The sequence below is a fragment of the Theropithecus gelada genome, chromosome 17, assembly GCF_003255815.1.
Source record: "Theropithecus gelada isolate Dixy chromosome 17, Tgel_1.0, whole genome shotgun sequence".
Classification (NCBI taxonomy): Eukaryota; Metazoa; Chordata; class Mammalia; order Primates; family Cercopithecidae; genus Theropithecus; species Theropithecus gelada.
In genome coordinates this window covers 78,017,520-78,044,318 of record NC_037685.1, presented here as the reverse complement: position 1 = coordinate 78,044,318, position 26,799 = coordinate 78,017,520, and positions in this window count along the sequence as shown.

The window sequence follows — 26,799 nt, the reverse complement described above, 5'->3', positions numbered from 1 at the left end:
GAGGCAGTGGGTTGCAGGGTTCCTCATGTACATGGACACCAGTGGCAGTAAGCAGTGGCAGGTCCTGCATGCAAACCAGCAGTGGTGGGCAGCATGTCCTGTGTAGATAGTTTTCTTAAAAGAAAATCATTGCAAAGTCCAGCAGTCTGCTTAAAGATTTTTCTTTAGTTCACAGATAAAGCCTGGGAATCTGCTGGTTATGTAGGAACCTCAAGTAAGTTTTATTTATCCTGAACAGTATTTTCAAATTTGATTTTATATTTCAAATTTAAAATTTAGGCAATTTCAGAAAAATCTAAACAATTACCTTAATTTTTAATTTTTGTGGGTACATAGTAGGTGTATATATTCATGAGATACATGAGATACTTTGATACAGGCATCCAATGCACAATAATCAGATCATGGTAAATAGAATATCCAACTTCTCAAGCATTTATCCTTTGTGTTACAAACAATTGAATTATACTCTTTTAGCTATTTTTAAATGTACAATTAAATTATTATTGACTATAGTCATTATGTTGTGCTATTAAATACTAGGTCTTACTAATTTCTTCTACATACTTTTTGTTTGTTTGATTGAGGGGTTGGCTGTTTCTCACTCTGTGGCCCACGTTGGAGCACAGTGGTGCAATCCTAGCTCATTGCAACCTCAAACATCTGGCCTCAAGCAATTCGCCTACCTCAGGTTCCTGAGTAGCCAGGACTACAGGTGTACATCACCATTACCAGCTAATCTTTAATATTTTTGTAGAGACAGGGTTTCACCATGTTTTCTAGACTGGTCTCAAACTCCTGGGCTTAAGCAATTTTCCTTCCTCAGTTTCCCAAAGTATTAGGATTATAGGCATAATCCATATCCAGCACTCAGCTAAATAATTACTTTAAAAACATTACTCACTTCTGTAATCCCAGAACTTTTGAAAGTCAAATTGGAGGAATGCTGGAGCACAGGAGTTCAAGACTAGCCTGGGCAAGATGGCAAGATCCTGTATCTACAAAAATTTTAAAAATTAGTTGGCTGTAGTGGCAGACTCCTGTAGTCCCAGCTACTTGGGAGGTTAGGGCAAGAGGATCCCTCAAGCCCAGTTCAAGTCTGCAGTAAGCTGCAGTTGTGCCACTGCACTCCAGCTTGGGTGACAGAGCAAAACCCATCTGTAAAATAAAATATTAGAAACTGTGGCAACATAGACCTATAGCCCACAGCACTGTAGCCAGGCAAATCAACTCCTCATCCTTACAGCCGGTTTTTTTTTTTTTTTTTTTTTTTTGAGTTGTCTACCTGTTCTCTTTGGGTATTTGAGTTTACCACCTTTGCTTTTCCTTATTTTATTAGTCTAGTTAAGGATGTTAGCACATTCCTGCCAGTCCTCCATGTCCTTTTTGACTTTCACTTTTTGTGGTTAAAATAGAAAACTAGAGTCTCCTCTGGTAAATAAATTTACATAGCTTGTAATTTACAAAACAGCATGCATATCTTGGTTCCTATAAGACTGAGATAATCAGAAAAATTAAGGGATTTTGCAAATGCCACACATTATAGACAACTCCTAAAAATAGGGAAAATAAAAACCCCTACTCTTATGTTATATTGAAGAGATTCTGTGTCAAAACGAACTTGTAGGAGATGAGAAGCCTTAACTTTGTTCCATAGAGTGTCTTGACTTGATGAAGGTTTATTCATTCAACAAATACCAAGCACCTGCCATGTAGCTAGCACAGCACATTGTATATACTGTGGATTTAACTGTGAACAAAATTAAGTTCCTACCCGTGTGGAGTTTACATTCTAGTAGAGATAGGTAAGCAATAACACCCAAACAGAAATATAAATAAGGAAATAGTGTACTTCAGATAATAAATGTAACAAAAAAGTAAAATAGGGCAATAGGTGAGAAAATAACTGGGTATTTTTATGGGGAGCAGTGGTATTTTAACTACCACTAACTTCCCAGTAGTCAGGGAAGTTTTCTTCAAAGGGATGGCATTTGAGCTGAGACTAAAATGACAGAGAGAAGACAACCACACAGATTTTGCGGGCTACAAGAACTTATGGAGAAGAAGAACATGAGTACTGGTAAGGACATACTAAAAGTCTTCAGCCAGACCAATGAAATGAAGAAAAGCAGAAGTGGCACACTCAAGTTCCTACAGACAGGTAGGCAACTCGAACGAGGCAACCGGGAAGACCATTCCAGACAAAGGAAAGAGCAACTACATTCTCAGCCATAAGCAATTCTCAACAAATTTTAAAAAATAACACCAACCACACTCAAAGACCACATTGCAATAAAAATAGAAATCAATATCAAGACTATCTCTCAAAATCATACAATCACATGGAAATTAAACAACCTGCCCCTGAATGGCTTTTGAAGAAAGAAAGAAATTAAGGCAGAAACCAAGAAATTAATTTGAAACTAACGAAAGCAAAGATACAGCATACAAGAATCTCTGGAACATAGCTTAAATAGTGTTAAGAGGAAAATTCCTGGTGCTAAACACCTACATCAAAAAGTCACAAAGATCTCAAATTAACAACCAAATATCCCACCTAGAGGAACTAGAAAAGCAAGAGCAAATCAACCCTAAAGCAAGCAGAAGAATAGAAATAACCAAAATGAGACCTGAACTGGATGAAATTGAAAATTCTTACGAAAGATCGACACCACCAAAAATTTGGTTTTTGAAAGAATACATAAGGTGAATAGACTGCTAGTTAGACTGATTTTAAAAAGCAAGTCCACAAGTCCTGAGGCAGGAGCAAAAGTGAACTGTCATGGAGCTCATCATACTTCCCACATGTCTATCATTCTTTCTTTACACTTCTTCTAAAATTTCCCAGGACCTTCAGGAAACCTCCGCTGATAAACTAAAATATCATTGACTGACTTTAGCCTACTCCCTATAATGTCAGCCGTGGGTTAGCCTTCACTTTCTCTCTGTGTCATCTCCTAGTACTTCATAACCTCTCCATCAGTACCAACGCCACTACAACCAGTCTAGGACAGAAGTGTCAATTTACTGCGAAGAAATATGCCAGGTAACGACAGTTAATCAACTATGAAATGTGTAGGCATAAAATGAAAAAGGTGTTAAAGATATTTTTCTAATCCTGCATGCACATTTTAATGACGTGTGTCTTAAAGAACCCAGCTGAATTTCATTCATACAGGAAAATTTTTTTAATTTAATTTTGTTTAATGCTAAACAAAAAAAAATTTATCAGCAATTGCACATTTAAAACCTTTACTGAATGGACCATAATTTATTCAGAGCCTCTACTTAAAAAGCCAAGGATCGATCACAAATTCCAAAAACAACTACACTGTGTACTGTACAAGGACTAAAGAATGGAAGTTATCTAGTAGTAAAAAAATTATTACTGTGATTACATCTTGTCATTTACTAACATGGAATCAAATAATTAGCATTAATTCCCCAAAGTAATGAATATAAAATGATTTGAAAGTAAAAGGAGAACGAATAACTTCAAGAATATGAAATTACATAATTCCTATTTTGAAGATTAAAAATAAAGATGAGGATATTTAAGAATTTGCTTGAGTTAAAAGAATTATTTATGTTCATACAAAGAGCATAATTAAACAGAAGAGCATGAATAAGAGCCTGAAAGGAGAATACTAGTGTGAAAACTCCCAGATGGTGAGAAATACACAAAGTATCTCATTATTATTTTTTCAATATTTACTAAACACTCTGCTTTTCAAATGGTGCCACTTAGGAAATTCCAGGAATACCTACCTTTGTTAAGGATCTGGCATGGTTTGTAGACTCAGGGAAAAAAATAGTAGAACTACTGGAGTTTGTCTTTTAATGGTCTTTCCACCTTCCTTTCAACACTTCTAAATACAATTCAATCACCAGTCATTAGGAATATACTAGGGATGAGGCACTGACTGACATGCAAAGATTAACTCAAACTCTGCTCACTTGTCCAGGTTGTCAAGGCATAAATTATACATGTTTCATTCAAGCCTATCAAATTGTTGACTCTCTTATCTAGAAACAATAAAAAAGAAGGGCAATTGGATTCAAGTAATTCACACAGAATTAAAGTGACTAATCAGCCTAACCCACTAATAGTAGATACTTGTCAGTATCCATATCCCTGGGACACAGCATCCCTGTGTCTGAGGTTGCTTCCAGAACTGTGAAGACTGAACTGTGCATGAAAGAAATCAAAAGTGCTAAGGAATTAATGCCAGCCTGGAGCAGCCCTCAACCAATGACTCTAGGGAATTAGTATGTAAAGACCTAGGCTCCCTCCTTATGAGGTTAGAGAATTATAACAAGCATGTTTCATGTATTTCCTTGAATTTCATGTATTTCCTTGAATCCTGTAGGATTAAGTTCTAGCCTTCCACTGTGATTGGGAGGGTACCATGATGCACCCTTTATTGCCTGGTTTACCTTTTCTGTCTCACTTCTCTCTCATACTAGTGTTCCTTGGATCTCCCAAATAAACTACTTGCACCCAAATTTTTGTCTCAGAGTCTACTTTTAAGAGACTCAAACTAAGATACCATGTATTAAGATAACTGGATATCAGAAGATGAGCTTGTTTATTCAAACAGATTTTCTCAATACAAGTAGATGAAAGGAAATTGTGATTGAGGAGGCTCCCTGTGCCCGTTGCCTACATCAGCACTCACCTCTTCATAACTGGCCTTCTCTCTGTGATCTTGCTTCTGTCCTACTCAGCCTTTGGACCAAGTCCCTAACTCATGCCCCAAGCATTCTCTGCTGCCCTGCAGGCCCAGTGATTTCTTCCACATCTGGAATCATGTTTTATTTGTTGTTTGTACCACTTACCTCACAGTTATCTTAATCTGAAGAGAAACTCGGGTGATCTTATTTGTGAAAGGAGTGGCCAGATGGGTTACCTTGTGTCAGTATCTCTCTAGTCACTGCTTCTGCAAGACCAAGTTTCCCTTAAGTGACAGGATGAGAAAGCTTATGTCAAGGTTTCAAAAGCCATCACTATTTCAGGTACCTTAAATCTGAACCCTGACCTGGCCCCACCTGCCCCTGAGTTCTTGTCTAGCATGTGCAGCCCACCAATGCAAATGACTTCTTTGTGATTTATTGATACCATCTTTTCACTTGATTCTCTTGAGAACAGCATTCTCTTTTAAACCTCTATTTCTCACAAGACTAATCCTCTGCCAACATTCAAATTTAAAGTCTTCTTTCCTACCTGTCTTCCAAAGAGAAACCCTGCCCAGCACCCAACTACACACTTTTCTTCAACTGGGTCCACAGTGCAGCATTTACAGACTGCAGTTAGATGCAGGTTTCCTGATGCTGAGGTTAACTTCATTCCACTTCTGAGCAATGAGGTCACCATAACTCTCAATAACTTCAACAAAGATTTCCATAGACTGAAAAGTTAATACTAGATTTATTTCCATGTGTGTCTTCTATGAATCAAGTGTGTATTTAGCATCTTTGTGATATCCTTAACTGTACTTTGGCTTAAGGCATTTCTACTATCTACCCTAACCATAATGAACCTCTCTACAGCAGAAATGAAATCCAAGTGATGGCTTTCTTTTGAGACATGTAAATCTGCATGCACCCTGTAGGTGGGAACTTGGCTTTTTAGTGAGCTTCTTCTGTGTTTTTCTTACTTTTCATAAAGCAAGATTGATAGGAGAGACTTCTTTATGACCATCTTCCAAATATCTAACAATTTCCAAATGGTTTTACACCTAAATTTCTTCCAAGACTTTTAAGGTTTCAAATAGCTAACGATACAAAATTAGCCATGCTTTGCACTTGGAGCCCTAATCTATAATGCTGCATCTTCACGTTACAATCTTCTGGTGTCATGAAATCGAAGCACTAACACTGCAAGTTGCCTGCTTTTCTCCTACATACATAAATGACATGCGATTTCCCAGCAATTAAATCTTGAAGGCCTGCCCCCTAGCCAGATGGATCTAAAAGACAGCTGTGTTTTCTATGAATGCTTTACTGCTAAGTACACACATGCCACAAAAACTGGCATCCCATTCTCATGCTGCTGTTGCCTGAGAATGTTTTCAATCTGTTTCTGAAGCTGTTCTGATAAAACATCATACAAGAAAAATCTAGGAATTGTCTTTTCCTTTCCAAATAGCATTTGGACCACAGGACTCTGTGACAGAACTCTTTACTTAGGGGGTTCTTCTATTTCCCTATCCTGCACGCAATTACCAGCTCCTGCTTTGATAGCTTTCTGTTTCAGATTTCTTATCCTGCCACAGGACAAGAAAATGCACTGGCTGTGACTTGTCACCTTTTCCCTTTGAATTTTATTTTTCTTGTGATTGCTCTGCAGGATACTCTTCAACTTTTGTACTGACAAAAGACACCAAAGAACATTCAGGAAAATAAAAGGACTTAGCAAGCATTATATTTTGCATCATAAGTGAACTACTTGTCATAATTTTTGAAAAAAAATTGAGAGACCTAGAGAAAATAGTGTAGTCAACTGGAAATTACAGGTGTGGAATTAATATGTGAGATGGTATAGCAAGGCGGTCTAGGCCAGTCCACTTTGCTGAAGTTCCTGTCTCTATCATTTACCAGCTATTCAATAGCTGCTATTTGTGACCTTGAACAAGTTTTTTAGCCTCTCTGCTTTCATTTTCTCATGTGCAAAATGGGTAACAATAGCACCTATCTCATAGGCAGGTTTTAAGGGTTAAATGAAAAAAAATACATGTCAATAATTGTCTAACATCATAAATGTTTGGTACATAGAGTAACACTTTTATCATGATAATGATGATACTGAAGAAGACAGATGTGTCTGTAAGGAAGTGAACTTTCTTATACTAAATCCTTAATACATACAGACTTCCCATCCCAGGTTGTAACCACAAACCTTCCCAACACTTACTACTAAACTTACCACATAGATAAGGGCAAATGACCTCTGTGGGTAGCATTGCTTCTAAGAGAAAGGGGAAGGAAAAAATTAGAGGTTACTTGTGAAGTTTCTCTTTCCCAAATCCCCAGTGAGATTAGGTCACATCTCCTCTACAGAATGGGAGTGAGAAACTAGAAGCAGGCAAAGAGTGAAATGCTAGTGGGACTGCAACCACAGGAAAGAAAACATCAACAGTGGGAAGAAGCACTCCTCCTCAAACATCCTGGAAGTTATTACCAATAGTTATGTGAGAGGAGAAGCCAAAACGCAAGTTCATAGTCCTATCATCAAAGCCTTGACTTCCTATTTTCTGCTCTGAAGTTCTGAAGGAAAAGAGAGAGAGGAGAGAGAGAGACTGATTGAGAAATCATCCCCACAAGCCTACATTTGAGTTTTAAATAACTCAATTTTTCTCCAATTTGATATGTCTATTGTGTTTCCTGACATTCCAAGAAGTCCTGCAAAACTGAAAAATACAATCATCACTGCAAGGTGTTTTTGGTGTCACAGATATGCACAAAATCATGGGGGTGAGAACTGATGTCTCCTACCCTTTTTATTCTAGTCTCATCAAAATATGAGATGTCATGACACCTGGCACTGACCATAGACAGTGTGACAAAGTAAATTAATTGAGATGTTCTTAAGCACAGTGACCACAGATCTTTTTTTAACATGTTGAGTAATAAATGACTTAAGTATGGCTTTTTATGGTTCTGTTTTGTTTCTTAAGTCTACATTATTTAATGGTCAAACCTCCTATTCTGCCTTTGTCTCGCTTTCTTTAAACAACTTATCTGTCTTGTCAAGGTTGTGGAAGAGGATTTTATTTCTCCCTTTCTACAATATACCCAAGCAAGTACATCAACCATGTAAGCTAGCTGTTATTCATTTTTTCTCCCTCTCTCTCATCTACTCTGTTTTCTTTATCCTGTGGATATTCTGCTAGATTTCAGGAATAAGCCCATGAGGAAAATAAGTACTAAATTATTCCTCTCAACTCATAAAGAGGTATCATTTTCAGATGTAAACACAGGCCTTGATGAAGAAAGTTTCACTTGCTTGAACCCTGGCTGACCCCAGATCTAAAGGCCTAGGCAAGACTGGGTGATAATCATGTTAAACACCTACTTGACTCCCAAGGGCACCACTTTGAGAAGAAAGATATTTTGGAAAATGTCTTGAGCTCTAAAAAGGCAGCATCAAAATAGAAAAATAAATTTTTTTAATTATTATTTTTTCAGATAACTCAATATAATATTCAGAAAATCCCTATAAGTAATATATGATCTTTATACTCCCTGCCTCTTCTCTGACACTGACAAATTAAAGCATTTCTTCAAATAATTGCCAACAGAAAACAAAATGTTATTATCATGCCCAGTAGTCAACAATTTTTCTTTAAATAGGCTTTCCCTTTGAGGTTCTGGCTTTCCTTCTCATTAAGAGATAATAGTCCCAGTTGAGGATTCTGGGAAGATGGTCATGTAGGAAACCCCAGGAGTCTGACAACAACTGCAATGGTAGAATCTGTCTGATATATCTATTTTGGAACTCTGGAGTATATTGAAGATTTACAACTTCCAGAGATAGGCTTATGTGGTAAATTGCAGTTAATTTTCATCAATTTCAACTCTTAGCATAGTAGCAGCTACCCACTCCTACTCCCAGCCCCATGGCAGGCAGCTATGCACGCATTTCTGGAGCAATCTGCACATAGCTTATATGAGCCAAGGTAGGAAAAATGATGCCTGTCCTCCAAATATTGGCAATTTGTGCTCTGATGGCTGATTCCTGCTTTTCATCACAGAGGTTCAAAGAGGCAGGTGGCCACTGTTGTTTTACCTTCCCCAATTGACACAAACTCTTCCATCTCTGGCTGAAGTGACTTTCAGGGGATTTGAAGAACCATCACCCTCCCTTTCTTCATTATTTTTTCCTTTTTAACAGCCTAACAGTAAAAACTAGGATTTTTTTTTTTTAAGTGACTGTGGAAATGGGGAAACTAAAAAGTGACTGTGTATATTCAGGAAAAGACACAGGCTCAGTAAAGACCTGAGAAGATATTAAGTTTACATCTTAGGCTTATCCTTGGCATAGAGACAGCCTATAACCATCAAAATTAGAACGAAAACAAAAATTTTGTAAAACCCAGCAAATGCCAGGGAAACCAGAGAATCTGATTTCCAGAGTTGCTACATTAATTCTAATGTCCAGTTTTAAACAAAAATCACAAGATATATTTAAAAAAAAAAAAAAAGCCAGAAAACTATCGTCCATTCAAGGGAAAAAACAAACACAGAACGTGTCCCTTAAAAAGAACTGATGGCAGATATACTAGAGAAAACATTTAAAAAATTGCCATGGCTGGGTGTGGTGGCTCACGCCTGTAATCCCAGCACTTTGGGAGGCTGAGGTGGTGGATCATGAGGTCAGGAGATCTAGACCATCCTGGCCAACATGGTGAAACCCTGTCTTTACTAAAAATACAAAAATTAGCTGGGCGTGGTGGTACATGCCTGTAATCCCAGCTACTCAGGAGGCTGAGGCAGAAGAATTCCTTAAACAAGGGAGTTGGAGGCTGCAGTGAGCCGAGATCATGCCTCTGCACTGCAGCCTGATGACAGAGAGAGACTCCATCTCAAAAAAAAAAAAAAAAGAATTGCCTTAAGATGCTCAATGAACTAAAGGAAGATGTACAAAAAGTCAAAAAGAGATGTATGAACAAAATGGAAATGTCTGTAAACTGATAGAAAACCTAAAAAGAAACCAATTAGAGGCTGGTCGCAGTGGCTCAAGCTCATAATCCCAGCACTTTGGGAGGCTGAGGTGGGCAGATCACCTGAAGTCAGGAGTTTGAGACCAGCCTGGCCAACATGGTAAAATCTCATCTCTACTAAAAACATAAAATTAGCTGGGTGTGGTGGTGTGTGCCTGTAATCCCAACTATTCAGGAGGCTTAGGCAGGAGAATCACTTGAACCCAAGAGGCAGAGGTTACAGTGAGCCAAGATCACACCATTGCACTCCAGCCTATGCAAGAAGAGCTAAACTCCATCTTAAAACAAAAATAAAGAAACCAATTGGAAATTCTGAAGTTATAAAGTACAATGACTAAAATGTAAAATTCACTAGAGTGATTCAAAGGCAGATTTGAGCAGGAGGAAGAAAAAAACAGAAAACTTGAAAATAGGAAAATGAAAATCATAAGTATAAAGAATAGAAGAAAAAAGATTAAAGTGAACACTGCCTAAGGGAACTGTGAGATATCACCAAGCAGGCTAATATGCACATTTTGGGAGCCAGAGAAAAAGATAAGAAGAAAGGGGCAGCAATAATATTTGAAGAAATAATGGCTAAAAACATCCAAAATTTGATGAAAGACATGAACACCCAAGAATCTCCATAAACTCCAAGTAAGGTTAACTCAAATAGACCCAAATCAAGACCCATTATAATCAAACTTTTGAAAAACAAATATTGAAGAGATAATATTCAAAGCAGCAACAGAGAAGCACTTCATCACATACAAGAGAGTCTCAATAAAAGTATCAGCCAATTTCTCAACAGAACATTGGGGTCCAGAAGGCAGTGGGCCAACATATTCAAAATGCTAAAAGAAAAAAGTCTCTCAACCAAGAATCCAAGAATTGCAAAATTGTCCTTCAAAAGTGAGGGAGAAATTAAAACATTCCCAGATAAATGAAAGCTAAGGAAGTTTGTTACCACTGGACCTACCCTGCAAGAAATGCTCAACAGAGTCCTGCAAAGTAAAATAAAAGAACACTAGACAGTAACTCAAAACCAGATGAAAAAGATATCAATAAAGCTAAACACATGGGCAATTATAAAAGCTAACATTATTGTAACAAGTTTATAATTTCAATTTTGTTTTCTTTTTTTTTTTTTTTAGAGCCTCACTTGGGAAAATCTGTCAATTTTTTTTTTTTTTTTTTTATACTTTAAGTTCTAGGGTACATGTGCATAACATGCAGGTTTGTTACACATGTATACTTGTGCCATGTTGCTGTGCTGCACCCATCAACTCGTCAGCACCCATCAACTCGTCATTTACATCAGGTATAACTCCCAATGCAATCCCTTCCCCCTCCCCCCTCCCCATGATAGGCCCTGGTGTGTGATGTTCCCCTTCCCGAGTCCAAGTGATCTCATGGTTCAGTTCCCACCTGTGAGTGAGAACATGCGGTGTTTGGTTTTCTGTTCTTGTGATAGTTTGCTAAGAATGATGGTTTGCAGCTGCATCCATGTCCCTACAAAGGACACAAACTCATCCTTTTTTATGGCTGCATAGTATTCCATGGTGTATATGTGCCACATTTTCTTAATCCAGTCTGTCACTGATGGACATTTGGGTTGATTCCAAGTCTTTGCTATTGTGAATAGTGCTGCAATAAACATATGTGTGCATGTGTCTTTATAGCAGCATGATTTATAATCCTTTGGGTATATACCCAGTAATGGGATGGCTGGGTCATATGGTACATCTAGTTCTAGATCCATGATTGAAGAGATTAATACTTAAAACTTAATTAATCTAGAAGCTAGTATTATTGTAAATTCAGTTTCCAACTCAACATTTTGTTTTTTACATAATTTAAGAGAATAATACAATTATTTGAATAATTATAATTCAAAGAATTATTAGGGTATATTTTGGGGCACACAAGCACATAAACAAGTAATTTTATGACATCGACAACTAAAATAATAGAGACAGAGTTATTAAAAGAGCAGAGGTATTTTTCGTATGCAATTGAAGTTAAGCGGCTATAAATTCAAATAGAGTGTTATAATTTCAGGATGTTAAAGGTAGTCCTCATGGTAACCACAAGGAAACTATAGAATATGTACAAAAGGAAATTGAAAGGAATTTAAAGATTTCACTCTGAAGAAATTTATTAAAAACAAAGGAAGACCATAATGCAGGAAATGTGGAACAAAAAAGTTATAAGGTATATAGAAAACAAGAAGCAAAAGGACAGAAGAACTTCCTTATCAGCAATTATTTTCAATGTAAATTGATTAAATTATCCAATCAAAAGATAGAGATTAGCAGAATAGATTTTTTAAATGATCCAATTGTATGCTGTCTACAAGAGACTCACTTGAGATCCAAAGACACAAATAGAGTTAAAGTGAAAGGCTGGAAAAAGATATTCCATGCAAACAGTAACCAGAAGAGGGAAATGGGTGTCTATACTAATATCAGACAAAATATACTTTAAATCAAAAATGTTTACCAGGGAAAAAAGACATTATATATTAATAAAAGTTTAAATACAGTAAGGAAATATAACAGTTATAAACATTTACCCACCTAATGAAACACCATCAAAATATATAAAATAAAAACTGACAAAACTGAAGTGAGAAATATTTCTACAATAATTGGATACTCTAATACCCTACTCTAATAACAGGTAGAACAAGCAGACAGAAGATAAAGAAACAGAGGACTTAAACAAAATAACAAACCAACTAGATCTAGTGTACATATACAAACATTCTACCCAGTAACACCAGCATATGCATTCTCTTCAAGTGCACATGAGCCATTTTCTAAGATAGTTCATGTTAGTCCACAAATTAAGTCTTAATAGATTTATAAAGGTATCATACAAAGTGTCTTTTTTGAGCACAATGGAATAAAGTTAGGTATCAGTTACAAAAATAAAACTAGAAAACTCACAAAATTGTAAAAATTAAACAACATACTCTTCTACAACCAATGGATCAAAGATCAAATCACAAAGGAAATGATAAAATACTTAGAGAAGAATGAAAATGAAAACAACATATCAAAATTCATGAGACATAGCTAAAGCAGTGGTAAAGGAGAAATTTATACTTAAAAATGTTTACATTAAAAACAAGAAAGATTTCAAATTAATGGTTTAACTTTACAATTTAAGAAACTAGTGAAATAACAAACTAAACCCAAAGTTAGATGAAGGAAGAAAATAATAAAGATTAGAGTCAAGATAAATGAAATACAGAATAAAAATATACATATATAAAAAACCAGTGAAAAACAAAAGTTCATTCTCTAAAAAAATCAACAAAATTGTCAAGCTGGTAGCTAGATTGATTTTAAAATAAAGAAGGCTCAATTTCCTAATCAGAAAAGAGGACATTACTGTTTCTACAGAAATAAAATGCCAGACGAAAACACTACAAGAAAAAAAAAGATACTACAGAGCAATATCCCTCTTGAACGTTGATGTGAAAATCCTCAACAAAACAGTAAATTGAATTCAGCACCATATTAAAAGGATTATACACCATAACCATGTGGAATTTATTTACGCAATGCAGAGGTAGTTCAACATAAAACATTTCATCAATGCAATAATCACATAAACAGAATGAAGGGGAAAAACGCATAATCATCTTGATGCAGAAAAAAATCTTTTGATCTAATTTAACACTCTTTCTTGGATATAAACAAAGAAAAAAGCAGTCAACAAAGTAGGAACAAAAGAACTACCTCAATATGATAAAAGTCATATATGAAAACCCAAGGCAAATATCATCCTCAATGGTGAAAAACTGAAAACTTTTTCTCCCAGATGAGAAATAAGGCAACAGTGTTGGCTTTCACCACTTCTATTCAACATAGTACCAGAAGTTCTGGCCAAAGCAATTAGGCAAGACAAAGAAATAAAGGCATACAAATTGCAAAGGAAGAAGTAAAATGATCTCTGTTCACAGATATGATTTTATATGAAGAAACCCCTAAAGATTCCACCCCCGAAAAATGATTAGAACTAATAAAAGAATTCTGCAAAGTACCAAGATACAAAGTCAGCATGCAAATATTAGCTGCATTTCTACACACTAACAATGAACAATCGGAAAGGAAATTACAAAAACAATTTAATTTACAATAACATCAGAAAGAACAAAATACTTAGAAATTACCTTATACAAGGAGTTGAAAGACTTGTACAATGTAAACTATAAAACACTGATGAAAAAAATAAAGACATAAATTGGAATGCGTATCATGTTCATGGATTGAAAGACTTAATAGCGTTAAGAACTCCATACTACCTAATCTACAAATTCAATGCAATCTTTATCAAAATCCTAAGTTTGGCTTTTGAAGAAATTGAAAAACCCATCCTAAAATTCATACAGAATCTCAAGAGATCCCAAATAGCCAAACAGATTTGAAAAAGAACAATGTTAAAGGACTCACACTCCTGATTCCCAAACTTACTACAACGTTATAGTAATCAACTCAGTGTGGTAGTGGCATACAGACAGACATATAGACCAATGGAATAATATGGAGATGCCAGAAATAACCTCTTGCATATATAGCCAAACGATTTTTGACAAGGATGTCAACATTATACAATGGGAAAAGGATAGTCTTTTCAGCAAATGGTGCTGGAAAAACTGGATATCTACATGCAAAAAGATGAGTTGGATCTTTACCTAACACCATATAAAAAAATTAACTCAAAGTGGACCAAAGACCTAAAACCATAAAATTCTTATAAGAAAACACAGGACAAAAGCTTAATGACATTGCATTTGGCAGTGATATTTTAGATATGGTACTAAAAGTGCAGGCAAAAAGTGACAAAATAGACAAATTGAATTTCATGAAAATTTTTAAAATTCTGTGCATTAAAGGGTGCTATAAATGGAGTAAGAAGGCAATGTGCAGAATAGGAGAAAATATTTGCAGATAACATATCTGATAAGAAATTAATATCCGGAGTATATAGACAATTCCTAAAACTCACTTGAAAAAAAAGTAAACAACCTGATAAAAAATGGGCAAAGGACTTGAATAGACATTTCTCCAAAGACAATATGTAAGTGGCAAATAAGCACATGACAAGGTGCTCAATGTCACTAACCACTAGGGAAATGCAAATCAAAACTATAATGGGGTAACACATCACACTCATTAGGATGGCTACTATTAAAAAACAGAAAATAATACGTGTTGGTAAGAATATGGAGAAATTAAAAACTTTGTGCACTTTTGGTGGGAAGATAAAATGATTCAGCCACTGTGGAAAATGGTGTGGCAGTTCCTCAAAAGAGTAAAAATAGTATTACCATATGATCCAGCAATTTTACTTCTGAGTATGTACCCAAATGAACTGAAAGCAAGATCTTGGAGAGTTATTTGTGCACCCATGTTTATAGCAGCATTATTCACAATAGCTAAAACAAGGAAGCAACTCAAGTATTCATGACAGATGAATGGATAAGCAAAATGTGGTATCTACTTGCAATGGAATATTATACAGCCTTAAAAAGGAATGAAATTCTGACCTATGCTTACAACATAGATGAATCTTGAGGACATTATGCTAAGTGAGATAAGCCAGACACAAAAAAACACATACTGTAAGATTTCATTTATATGAGGTACTTAGCATAGCCACAATCTTAGAGACAAAAAGTAGAACAGTGGTTGCCAAGAGCAACAGGGAGGAGGTAAGGTAAAGTTATTGTTTAACGGGTATAGAGTTTCACTTTTACAAGATAAAAAAAGTTCTGGAGATGGAAGGTGGTAACGGTTGCACAACAATGCAAATGGTACTTAATGTCACCAAACCGTAGATTTAAAACTGGCTAATGTGGTAAATCTTATATCTATTTAATCGATAAAATTAATTGGAGGAGAGGGAGAAATAACTTTGTTCCTTTTTAGATAAATAGAGTGAACTTTCATGACGGTTGCCTTAGAGTTTGAGGATTCTGAATGGCATGACTGCACAAATCGTCACATTAAACATATTGGAAATAAAAAGTACACCACAAATTGTGTAAATGCCATTTGCAAATTTCAAAATGCATTTCCTTTCACCTATACTAAACATTTAGTAAATGTCAGGATATAGACCATTTATTTTCCCAGGGCATACTTATCAATTTATCGTATTAGATATTATAATTTGCCAAAAATCAAAATAGAGCTCGAAGTCTGACGCACTTTAGCCATAAGACAAAATGCACTACTTTTAAGCCTCTAAATAAAAAACAAAACAAAACAAAAAAAACGGATTTGGGTAGGGATGCAAGTAAAATATGGTTCAGAATGGAAAAAATAAGACTATATTAGGCCATGAGGATCAGATTCAGTCTCCCAAAGATGTGACGGCCTCATAAACCTGCAGAAACTGCCTGAGTACTTTAGCTGCACACCTGACTTGTATTGCCAGATAAAATACAGGATACTTAAATCTGAGTTTCAAACATGCAACAAATAATTATTTTAGTATAACATGACTATGTTCTAAATATTGCATGAGGTACACATATACCAAAACATTTATAATTTATCTAAAATTCAAATTTAACTGGGCATTCTGTAGTTTTATTTGCCAATGATGGTGACTCTACTCCTGACCTTTCACTACCCATTGAGCTGTTATACCCTGTTCACTGGATGTGAGAGATTAAGCTATTTAATGAGCAAGATCAGAGCAGAAATGGCATCACTCATGCTGGCCAAGTCTTGTTTTTATTTTATCTTTCATCTCTACTTCAGAGGAAAATTTTGTGAGAGAATGTCAATCAGTTATTTTAATTCTTTTAAAAAAAGATTACACCTCAAGCAATCTGGTTTTCTTTATTAATAGCTAATATCTATTAAACCTTGACTATATTCTAGACAATCTTTCATACTGCCATGTATGTGTGCTTATAAAAATGGTACATTATCCCAGTACTACTGATCAAGGAGTTCAGGTAAAAATCATTAAGCCACTTTACTCAAAGCTATTGATCATGGAGTAGGGCATTGAATTGAGGCACTTTGACCCCCTACCTGGCACTCAGCCACATCCTTTCTTAATTACCTTTTGAGTCTTCATCTGCTAATTTATGTAAACTTATTTTGAACTCAATAATAAACCTTAAAACATTTAGTAATATATTTCAAATATCCCAGATTTTTCTTTAAAATTAAACAAATTGGTTTCTTAACTATTTGACTAAATCGTCCTCTTTCTTAACCACACTATAACTTAGACAATGACTTCCATAAATTTACTACTTGCTCTATATATTTAAAACTACTTATTTTAAGTTCTATGAAGTGATCTTACTTCTTGGCTTCCTAGATTTGATAAAGAGGTTGACACTCTATCTAATAATAAGATTGTGATTATGTAAAATTCAGTCATAGCATATCCTCCTAATCTCATTTTCATTACAGAAAAGAATCAATCTTATAGCATTTTAGTGGTGTTTCCTCAAACTTACCCACTTTCATCCTGCCTTTATTGACAGCAAAACAGGAGTTGAGTTCTAGAGGTGGCCACACCCTGGTTCTTTATAATATCAGCCAAGGCTTGGTTTCCAATGGTCTTGCGCTTCAGGCAAGGCTTCCTAGTGTTTGTGCTGTACTTCCATGAATGAATTCTGTCATCCGTTCACCACATGTGTATTGAAAGCCTACACTTTGCCAGGCACAGTATAAGAATAACTTAAAAAGGAAAAAAAAAACATACAGTCTATGATCTCAGGGAGCTTGTAACCTATTGAGTGACACTTAGAATGGCTTACAGTGACTTCTTACTCCCCTTTATCTGGATCTATATATACTGCCTGCTTGAAGCGCCTTGCTTTATCCATACTGGCTGTCAAATGGAAGACTGATGGGATAGACCCTCTCAGAGGACTGGATGCCCTTCAACACCAGGTCTGCACATGCTGCCACCCCAGAATTGACATGGAGTGCAGACTGAGGTGGTGGATGGCTCCCATCCTGCTTTCTTGCCCAATGAGAGTTGGCCCAAGGGTCACCAGCACTGTCACTCATATTCAGAACAACTCTGGCTAGACAAAAAACAACAAAATCAAAGCAAAACATGACAACAGTGATCATACTTTAAATAATTTCAGGCTCATGCAATGTTATGAAGTTAGCTTATGGTCATTTTGATGGTACTTTCCCTTATTTCATCTGACATTTTGACCACATTTTTATGAGTTGCCTTCGATTTCCTGATATGGTTTGGCTGTGTCCCCACCCAAATTTCATCTTGAATTCCCATGTGTTGTGGGAGGGACCCGATGGGAGGTAATTATTCAATTACGATGGGAGCAGGTCTTTCTCATGATGTTCTCGTGACAGTGAATAAGTTTCATGAGATCTGATGGTTTTATAAAGAGGAATTCCCTGCACAAACTCTCCCTCTTTGCCTGCTGCCATCCACGTAAGATGTGACTTACTCCTCCTTGCCTTCCACCATGACTGTGAGGCCTCCCCAGCCATGTGGAACTGTAAGCCCATTAAACCTTTTTCCTTTGTAAATTGCCTAATCTCAGGTTTATCTTTATTAGCAGCATGAAAATGGACTAACATATTTCCTTTTATTTCCTTTCCCAGTATCTTTTTCTCACATAGACCAAATAGCCTTAGTGTTTAAGTTTTTTAAATTCTTTTTAAAACGAATTACTTTTCTCAAGCTTGGTTGTCTTATGTGTAAATCATTCAAACTTTTCCATATGGATGGCTAAATCTAGTGTTAGCTCCCTCTCTTTCTCTGACTCTCTCTAGATTCCTCCCTCTCACCCTCCAGGTTATCACCAACCATCTCCTAAGATCAGTGTAATTTGTAATTTGTGGTGCTGCCATCACATGTAACATCCCATTGTCCCCTCCACTAAGAAATCTTGTTTCTGCTGATCACAGCTGCTTCAGCCAAGCACAGAGCAAGCTGTAATCATTTGCAAATAGCCCTGCCAAGGCTGCCAATGCTCTGGAGCCCTTGATGGGCAACAGAATTGTGCAATGTCGTCAGAATAAGAGAATGCTTTCTTTCACCATTTATGTTACATACTATTAGAAAAACACATACACAAACAGTGCTGCTTTCCCCTCCTGCAGGCTACAGTAATAACAGGGATCTTTGCTCATAAAATCATCCCTTTATGACTCAGAAATGAGTCCTAAGGGAAGTGGGTTCTTCCGTTCTGGAAACTGAGGCTTATTATAGGGCTACGTTTGTTGGTCTAAACTTCCCTTGCTAGATCATGTTATTTTCCAAGAGGAAAACCTCAAGCCTTCATGGTAGAACCCTCCAACAGTCTCTCGAATAGGTGTGAATCCCACTGTTGGACATAGACTCAGCTCAACATGGAATTCTGCTACCTTTCTGGGATGATTTTTTTCCAGTCAAGTGGTATATTGCACAGGTGTGAAGCTATTTAATGGTGACAAGGTAGGAAACAGTAGTGCAGAATGCTGTAAAGATCACAGAAATTTCTAGAATATTAAAATGTCCTACCAATAAAAATTTGACTACAAAAAACTTAAGACTTTTTTATAGAAATAAATATATAAAGTCAAAAGGCAAGTGACAAATAAATGGAGGTCGGGAGGGGAACACATAGTCACAGATAACTTATTTCCTTAACGTGTAGATAACTTTTATAAATGGACTTAAAAAGATGAGCAGCACAATAGAAAAATGAATAAACAGCAGGAATAGAAAGCTCACAGAAAAAGAAACACAATAGCCAAGACTTCTGTAAAGATGCTTATCTCACTTATAATTAAAGTGAATTAAAACAGTAAGATGCCATTTTTCACCTAGAAGTTTGAAAAAGATTTAAAAGAGTAACATCACCCACCACAGGTATGACAGAAACAAGCAGTCTAGTACATTCGTTCTCGTAGAAAGAACGAATTGTTACAATTGTTTGGAGAGGACCTTGACAATCACCATAAAAGTAGTTTAAATTTGTATACCATTAAACCTAGGAAATCCCAGGAATTTATCCAACATATGTACTTTTAAGTGTATATTTAGAACCTGTGATGTTGCACAGCAGGACAGGGTCAGATTGGGGCCAGGTTTTATACACGGTGGGAAGGGAAGGGAATCTTGGAGCTGATACCTGAGTGAAGTGGAAGTGAGAAATCTGGATGGAGATAGGGAGGCCAGAGCTCCCGGCAAGGAAAACAGAAAAGGGAAAAGTCCATACACCTGGAACAATCTTTTCTTATTGGATATTTAATTCACTTCAAACTCTTTTAAACATTAAAGATTTTTCTATACCTTCTTCTAGCATTTGGGTTGGATGTTTTGGCTTAGCATTTAAATCTTTTGATTCAAACCAGTATATTTCTTGGAAGATAGGAATCTTAGCACTCTTGTGAATGTTTAAATCTATCCAGGCATATGTCCTATTATTTCTTTTAGATAACTTCTTAGATACAGAACAAATGGATTAAAAGTATTGATGATTAAAATATTTTTTGATATATAATATTTTACATATTTATTGGGTACATGTGATTTTTCATTACATGCATAGAATTTGTAATGACCAAGTCAGGGTATTTGAGGCATCCATCACCTTGAGTATGTATCATTTCTTTGTGTTGGGAACAATCCAAGTCTTGTAGCTACATTAAAATATACAATACATTGTTGCTAACTGTAGTCTAATTTTTGAAAGAATTTTGATGCACATTGCCAAAATTGCCACCAGAAAGATTTTAACAGTTTGAAGTATTTGAAAAGAAACATTTCACCACATCCTTAAATACATGTGCAACTAGCTATCTTTCATCTTTTATAATCTGATATGAGATTGAGCATCTCAGGTTTAAAATTTATATACTCTTTTTACTCTTTTTAAAATTTATCTACTATCTTTTTATTTGGTTGTTTTATTTTTATCTTTTCATGTTTCCCCATACATTTCTCATTTTTTAGTTTCTCTATTGTTATGTTGTGATATTCTGTACATGCAGGTTGATGAAAACTACACTTTCACTTTTTGGTAATTCCCTTTATTATAACATACCATTTTACCTACGATAAATTTAACATTTTGTTTTAAAATCCACATCTTCTTAAAATATTGCAGCCCAACTTTACTTACACTTTCATTTCTAGAGAATATTTTGTTCATTCTTGTAATTGTAGTTTTTCTGAGGCCCTGCATTTTAGGTGTGTCTCTTCTTGATAGTATATAGTTCCATTTTTCTTTGGGAGCCAATCTGATATATGTTTTTATCAAATTAACTTTATGCCATTTATAATTATTACCAGGTCAAGCATGGTTGGCCTTATTTCTGATACTTTGCTTTACGCGTTCTTTTTTATACTCTAATTACTTTTTATTTTTTGCTTTATTTTGCTTCTCCACGAATTTGAAGATTACATAGTTTGCTTTTATTTTTATTAGTGATAACTTTTAAGGTTGTAAAAACAAAGTGTAAGCCTATATTTTTCAAAGTACTTTATCAGTTGATTTTTTTTTTTAATTCTCTTTCCTATATAGGGTTAAGAAATACACCCATCTGATGGGCACTGTGGCCCACACCTGTAATCTCAGCACTTTGGGAGGCCAGGGCGGGCCGATTGCTTGAGGCCAGGAGTTCGAGACCAGCCTGGCCGACATGGCAAAACCCCATCTCCACTAAAAACAAAAATTAGCCTGGCATGGTGACACACATCTGTGGTCTCAGCTACTTGGGAGGCTGAGGTATGAGAATCGCTTGAACCCAGGAGGCGGTTTGCAGTGAGCTGAGATGGCCGCACCGCCATACACTCATCAACTTCTTCCCTCGCTCTTTTTTTCCCATTTTCTTCTGTTAGTACGATTTGAGATTGTCATATTTTATTGTCATAGTTGGTTTTCTGCTACATTCTATACCTTCTCTTTTTAAAATGTTAACCTCTGCATTTTTTTTTGAATCATATTTATGATATTTATTTAAAATTCTATTTTCAAGTAGTTTCTGTATTTACTATTATTCCTCTGGCATTGTGACTTCCTGACTTACAATTCTTTACATTGTTTCCTGTGGATTAAACTTTTAGTAATTTTTTTATGATAGAGTATGAAGAATGAATACTACCGGAGTCCTCATATATCTGGGATTGTTTTCATTGTCTTTATAAATAAAAATCACTGGCTTTGACAGGTGGTAGAAGGAATGAGTCCCCAAACCCCCTTAAACACCTTAGGTATTGAGTCATTATTTTTTGGTACCTAATATTTCAAGTCTGAGACCAGTTAAACATTGTCCTCCTTTACTGGTAGTATTTTTTTCCTTCCTGGATTATCATAGGTCTTTCAAAATTCCAAACCTTAGCTACATCTGGATTTTTATCCATTTTTGTTAACTTTGTTACATAGTAGGCCCATTCGACCCGCTGGTTCAGGACTTGTTTTGGTTAAGGATGGTTCTTTACCATGCATCTGAATGACCCCATCAAACTGATTCATACTCTTTTCATATCATAAGAAACACCAAATTATCTGAGTGTTAGGTCTTCGTTAGATATCCTTCATATCTCTATCTATGATCCTGTCTTTAATAATATCCCTTTTATCCTCTTTGCTTTAAAATAGAGCCTGTAATGGACTGTTTGTGTCCCCCCAAAATTCCTGTGTTAATGCTCTGATGTTCAATGTCATGGTATTTGAAGATGGGGCCTTTGAAGGATACTCAAGTGTAGGTGAAGTCATGAGGATAGGGCCCCCATGATGGGATTAGTGTCCTTATAAGAAGAAGAAGAGGGACTAGACTATGTAGGATACAGTGAGAAGGTGGCCATCTGCAAGTCGGGAAGAGAACCCTCACCAGGAACCAAATGCGCAGGCACCGTGATCTTGGACTTGCCAGATTCCAGAACTGTAAAAAATAAATGTCTGTTGTTTAAGCCACCCAGTCTATAAGGTTTTGACAGTTTGAGTAGACAAAGACAGAGCCTCAAAATCTTGATATACATATCACTGATCAATTTTCATTGAAAACCATTCCACTGTCTATAGCATCTCACATCATTTTTAATTCTGTTAATTGCATGTTCTAGTTTTCCCATTTCCTTGAATCCCTTCCTCAGCACTACCAGATCTTTCTTCACTAAAATCTGTTATTCTATCTCTTTTTATTTTCCAAAGAGGCCCTATTTTCTTTCATTAACTTGAGAGTACAAAGCAAATGCTGTCTAAAGCTTATTTTCTTGCTTATAGTACATATTTTAAAAATATGTTCTTCCTCTGTTTAGCTTGCCATAATTATCTCATTCTTTTATAAAAATCTTTTCCCCAAAATCTCATTTTTTTCCATTTTCATTTCATTCTTAATAAGAGCAGTATTTCTTATACTTGACATTTGTTCAAAAACAGTGTGGGTATATCTGCCTATGCAACCTTCACAATTTATCTAGTTGAGTTTGGAATTCTCAGATACAGAATCCTTGGTGGCGGGGGGAAATATCATTTTTTCCATTTCCATTTTTATCCTTAATAAAACTAGTCATTCTTATATCTGATCTTTGTTTACAAATAGTATGGTCGTATCTTCTTGTATATCTCTTACAACTTACCTGGGTATCTGCTAATTCACCTCTCAGATATTACTCTAAGGTTTTTAATCTAATTTTGAATTAATCTAGAGTCTATAATATAGTTTTAAGAACTTCAAATATTCAGGAGCCTAAGGACAGTGGGAAACGAACTAGGCTGAGGAAATAAATTTCTTCATGCTCTTCCTCTGTGTATCCTAACTTTTGCATCTCTATATCTATATCTGATTATCTGTTTGTTCTGGCCTCTACTTCAGATATATGGACTAATTGCGTCTAGCCTTATTTCTAGTGTTTCTGCCTGTTGAGTTGGAGAGTGCTATTTTCATTGCACCCTCTAATTACTGAATCTTCAAGGGAAGCATCCTACTGTTCAGACACTTCCTGTTTACCACGGCAGAGATTGCTTTTCTAGTCGCATGCTGATACCCCCGAATGTCTGTATCTGTGCAGCTAAAATTGGCTTAAAGTGATGTGAACCTTGGTTTTCCACGATACCCCTGACCTCTATTCCTGTACCCTCAAAAGGAGTGGTGTTTATGGTCTTCTTCCAGGACTCTATATACTTCCTAGAATTCTTCCTAGAATCACCACTTCACTGGGGAAAAGTAATTATAAACTGACCCTTTATCACTTCCTTCAACATCGTACCAGGCAGATCACACTTAACAGAGATTTCTCAGGGACCTTGTCATGTGGTTGGCACTATTCTCTAGTTTCAGCACGAATACAAGTTTTTCCCCTGTATGCATTTGTTTTTAGTCATCGTAGGTAGTTTCTATAAGAGATTTTTTGCTTGCTCTTATATTGATATTTTTTCCAGAAACTCACTAACCCTTTTGAATATGTATGTGATACATCATAGTGCTAGGTAATCAACAACAAATAAAGAACTGTCCTTTTCCTGAGGTTACTTAATTTTCACATGGCCAGAGTAAGATCTGGATCAGTCAACTCACTTACATTTGGTAAATCTTCTCAATTTCTGTTTATAAACTTAACCATCAGCCAGGATTTGACTGGGTTGTCAGGAATCAATCAGAAAGACATGCAACCGGAGGAGAGTTTCCAGAATCAAAGTGAACAGAAATAGTCCAGGTTGTTCTTTTGAAAAGAATTACAAAGAATGTAGAAGGCAGGAAGTTTCCTGAAAATTGGTATCACTGTATCTGAAAGGCGAAGTATGAAATAGACTTAAAAAGGGAATTCACATTGAGAATGAAGTAAGTAGTGAATGAGAAATTAAAAAGCAGTAATTACACAGACACTGTAAGGTCATTTGAATTTTTAAACCTCTGATCTAAACACTGAGAACTTCCCAATTTATTTCCGTGAAAGCTTGAGACTGTGTTTCAGGTCCAAACTTCAGGATTTATTTCAACTGTTTTAAACTAACCAATGGCAATTGATCATTCTTATGAAAATTAACAGTCTTATAGAACAATGGGGTAGTGAGTGTAGTGTTTTAGAGGAGAACGACAAGAGTTCTATCTTTACTACTAATGCACATTATTTTTGTTTGGCTTGATTGTTCTTATCTTAAAGTCCTAAGAAAGACTTAAAGAAAAAGCGAAGTTAGATAAGAACTTCAAACACTTTCATTTATTCCTGTCTGGGGGAAAAAAAAAAGATTATATTGAGGTCAAACAGATCTCTTTGTAAACATGAAAACAATTTTTTTTCAATTTGTTAAGTACAGAAGACATATAAAGCAAGCAAAGACAAGACCAGCTTACATTCTCGAAAAAATAGTTATTTTAACATCAAGCAGATTAGTTGACTGCAAAGGGAGAAAGCAAACTAAATTAATATTAGAGGTCTGATGCTTTTTTTTTGTTTCATATCTCAATTACTAATGAAATAAGGTTAGTTTTTGTATGCTTTGTAATCTTTTACTGGATTCCAGATACTGTGAATTTTACCTTTTAAGTTAAATATATTTCTTATAAATATTCTTGAACTTTGTTGTGAGATGCAGTTCTTAACTTACTTGGAAATAGTTTGATCCTTTGAGGTATTATTTTATTATTTGCTAGGTGAGAAAAAGCAATGTTTAGGGCTGATTATTCTGCCCTGCTGAGATAAGCCTATTGTTACTACCCTAGTTAATGTCCATACATTATTTGTTTTTCTAGTATGGCTGGTGGGAATGGGGATAATTCCTGGACTTGTGTGAGTTCCAGGGCACTCTTTTTGGTGGTTCTTTCCCCAGCCTTGAATTCTTCCCTCATTTCCAACTGAGCAAGCACTGCTCAGTTCTCTGAATATTCAAGGAGGATTCTCTGTAGATTTCTGAGGTTCCCTGTGCACAACCCCTTTGTCTCTTACCCTCTGCCCTGAAATGCTAGCTGCCTTATTCTATAACTCTCAGCCCAGGCTGCTCAACTCAGGGAATCTTCCTGGGTTCCTCCTCCTTGCACCATGGACTGAAAACTCTTTCAAGGCAGTATTTGAGGCAAGAGTAGAAGGCACTTTGCTTGTTTCCCATCCTTTGGGGATCACATTCCGTTTACGTGATCAGAGATCTCATTCATTGCCTGATGCCTAATGTCTTGAAAACTGTTGTTTCGTCTGTTTTTGTCTGAGCTTTTAGTTGTTTCAGGCAGGATGGGAAATCTGGTCCCTATTTTTAAATCTTGGCCAAAAATGGTAGTCTCCAGCGAAAGGCTTTTGAAATCTCATACGTGAGTTTCAGAATAATGAATGTGGGTACCCTGTCTTCAGTGCCATCTGATGGGCATTGAGAGACCTAAAGACTCATATATGTTTCTACCACAGGGGGCCTATTGTTTTTTAGGACTCGAAGGCCAGATTTTGACTTAATGTGGAGGGCCTGGGGAGCACATCAAGCAGCACTCTTGTTCTCTTCATAATAAGCCCCACTCTGTGCTTCAGTCTCTTGGTGTTGCAAACGGAAGCTACTGAACAGTTGGAAACAGAATAGAGGTAAAGAGTTTCTTGCTTTTTCCTTCTTTCTTTTGTTCAGACTGAGTTTCACTCTTGTTGCCCAGGCTGGAGTGTAATGGCATGAGTTTGGCTCACTGCAACCTCTGCCTCTGGGTTCAAGGGATTCTCCTGCCTCCCCGGTAGCTAGGATTACAGGTGCCCACCACCACGCCCTGCTAATTTTTTGTATTTTTAGTAGAGACAGGGTTTCACCATGTTGGCCAGGCCGGTCTCAAACTCCTGACCTCAGGTGATCCACCCACCTTGGCCTTCCAAAATGCTGGGATTACAGGCATGAGCCACTGCACCCGGCCTCTTTCTGTTTTTTATATTTTTTAAGAATTACCACCTACCTCATGTCTGCCAGGGAAAATCAAAGCAAAGGTTTATGTCCACACTCAGGTTAGAGACCATAAGGTTCCTCAGTATACCCTTGAGGGAAAGCATTAAAACAACATTGGGAAGAAAATATCACCCACCAATATCACCCACCAAAGATATGTCTAGCCATCATACCAGCTCTCTAACCATTTGAAAGTCTCTGCTTTCAAAGCTACGATCTTGGTAGATGTGATTTTAA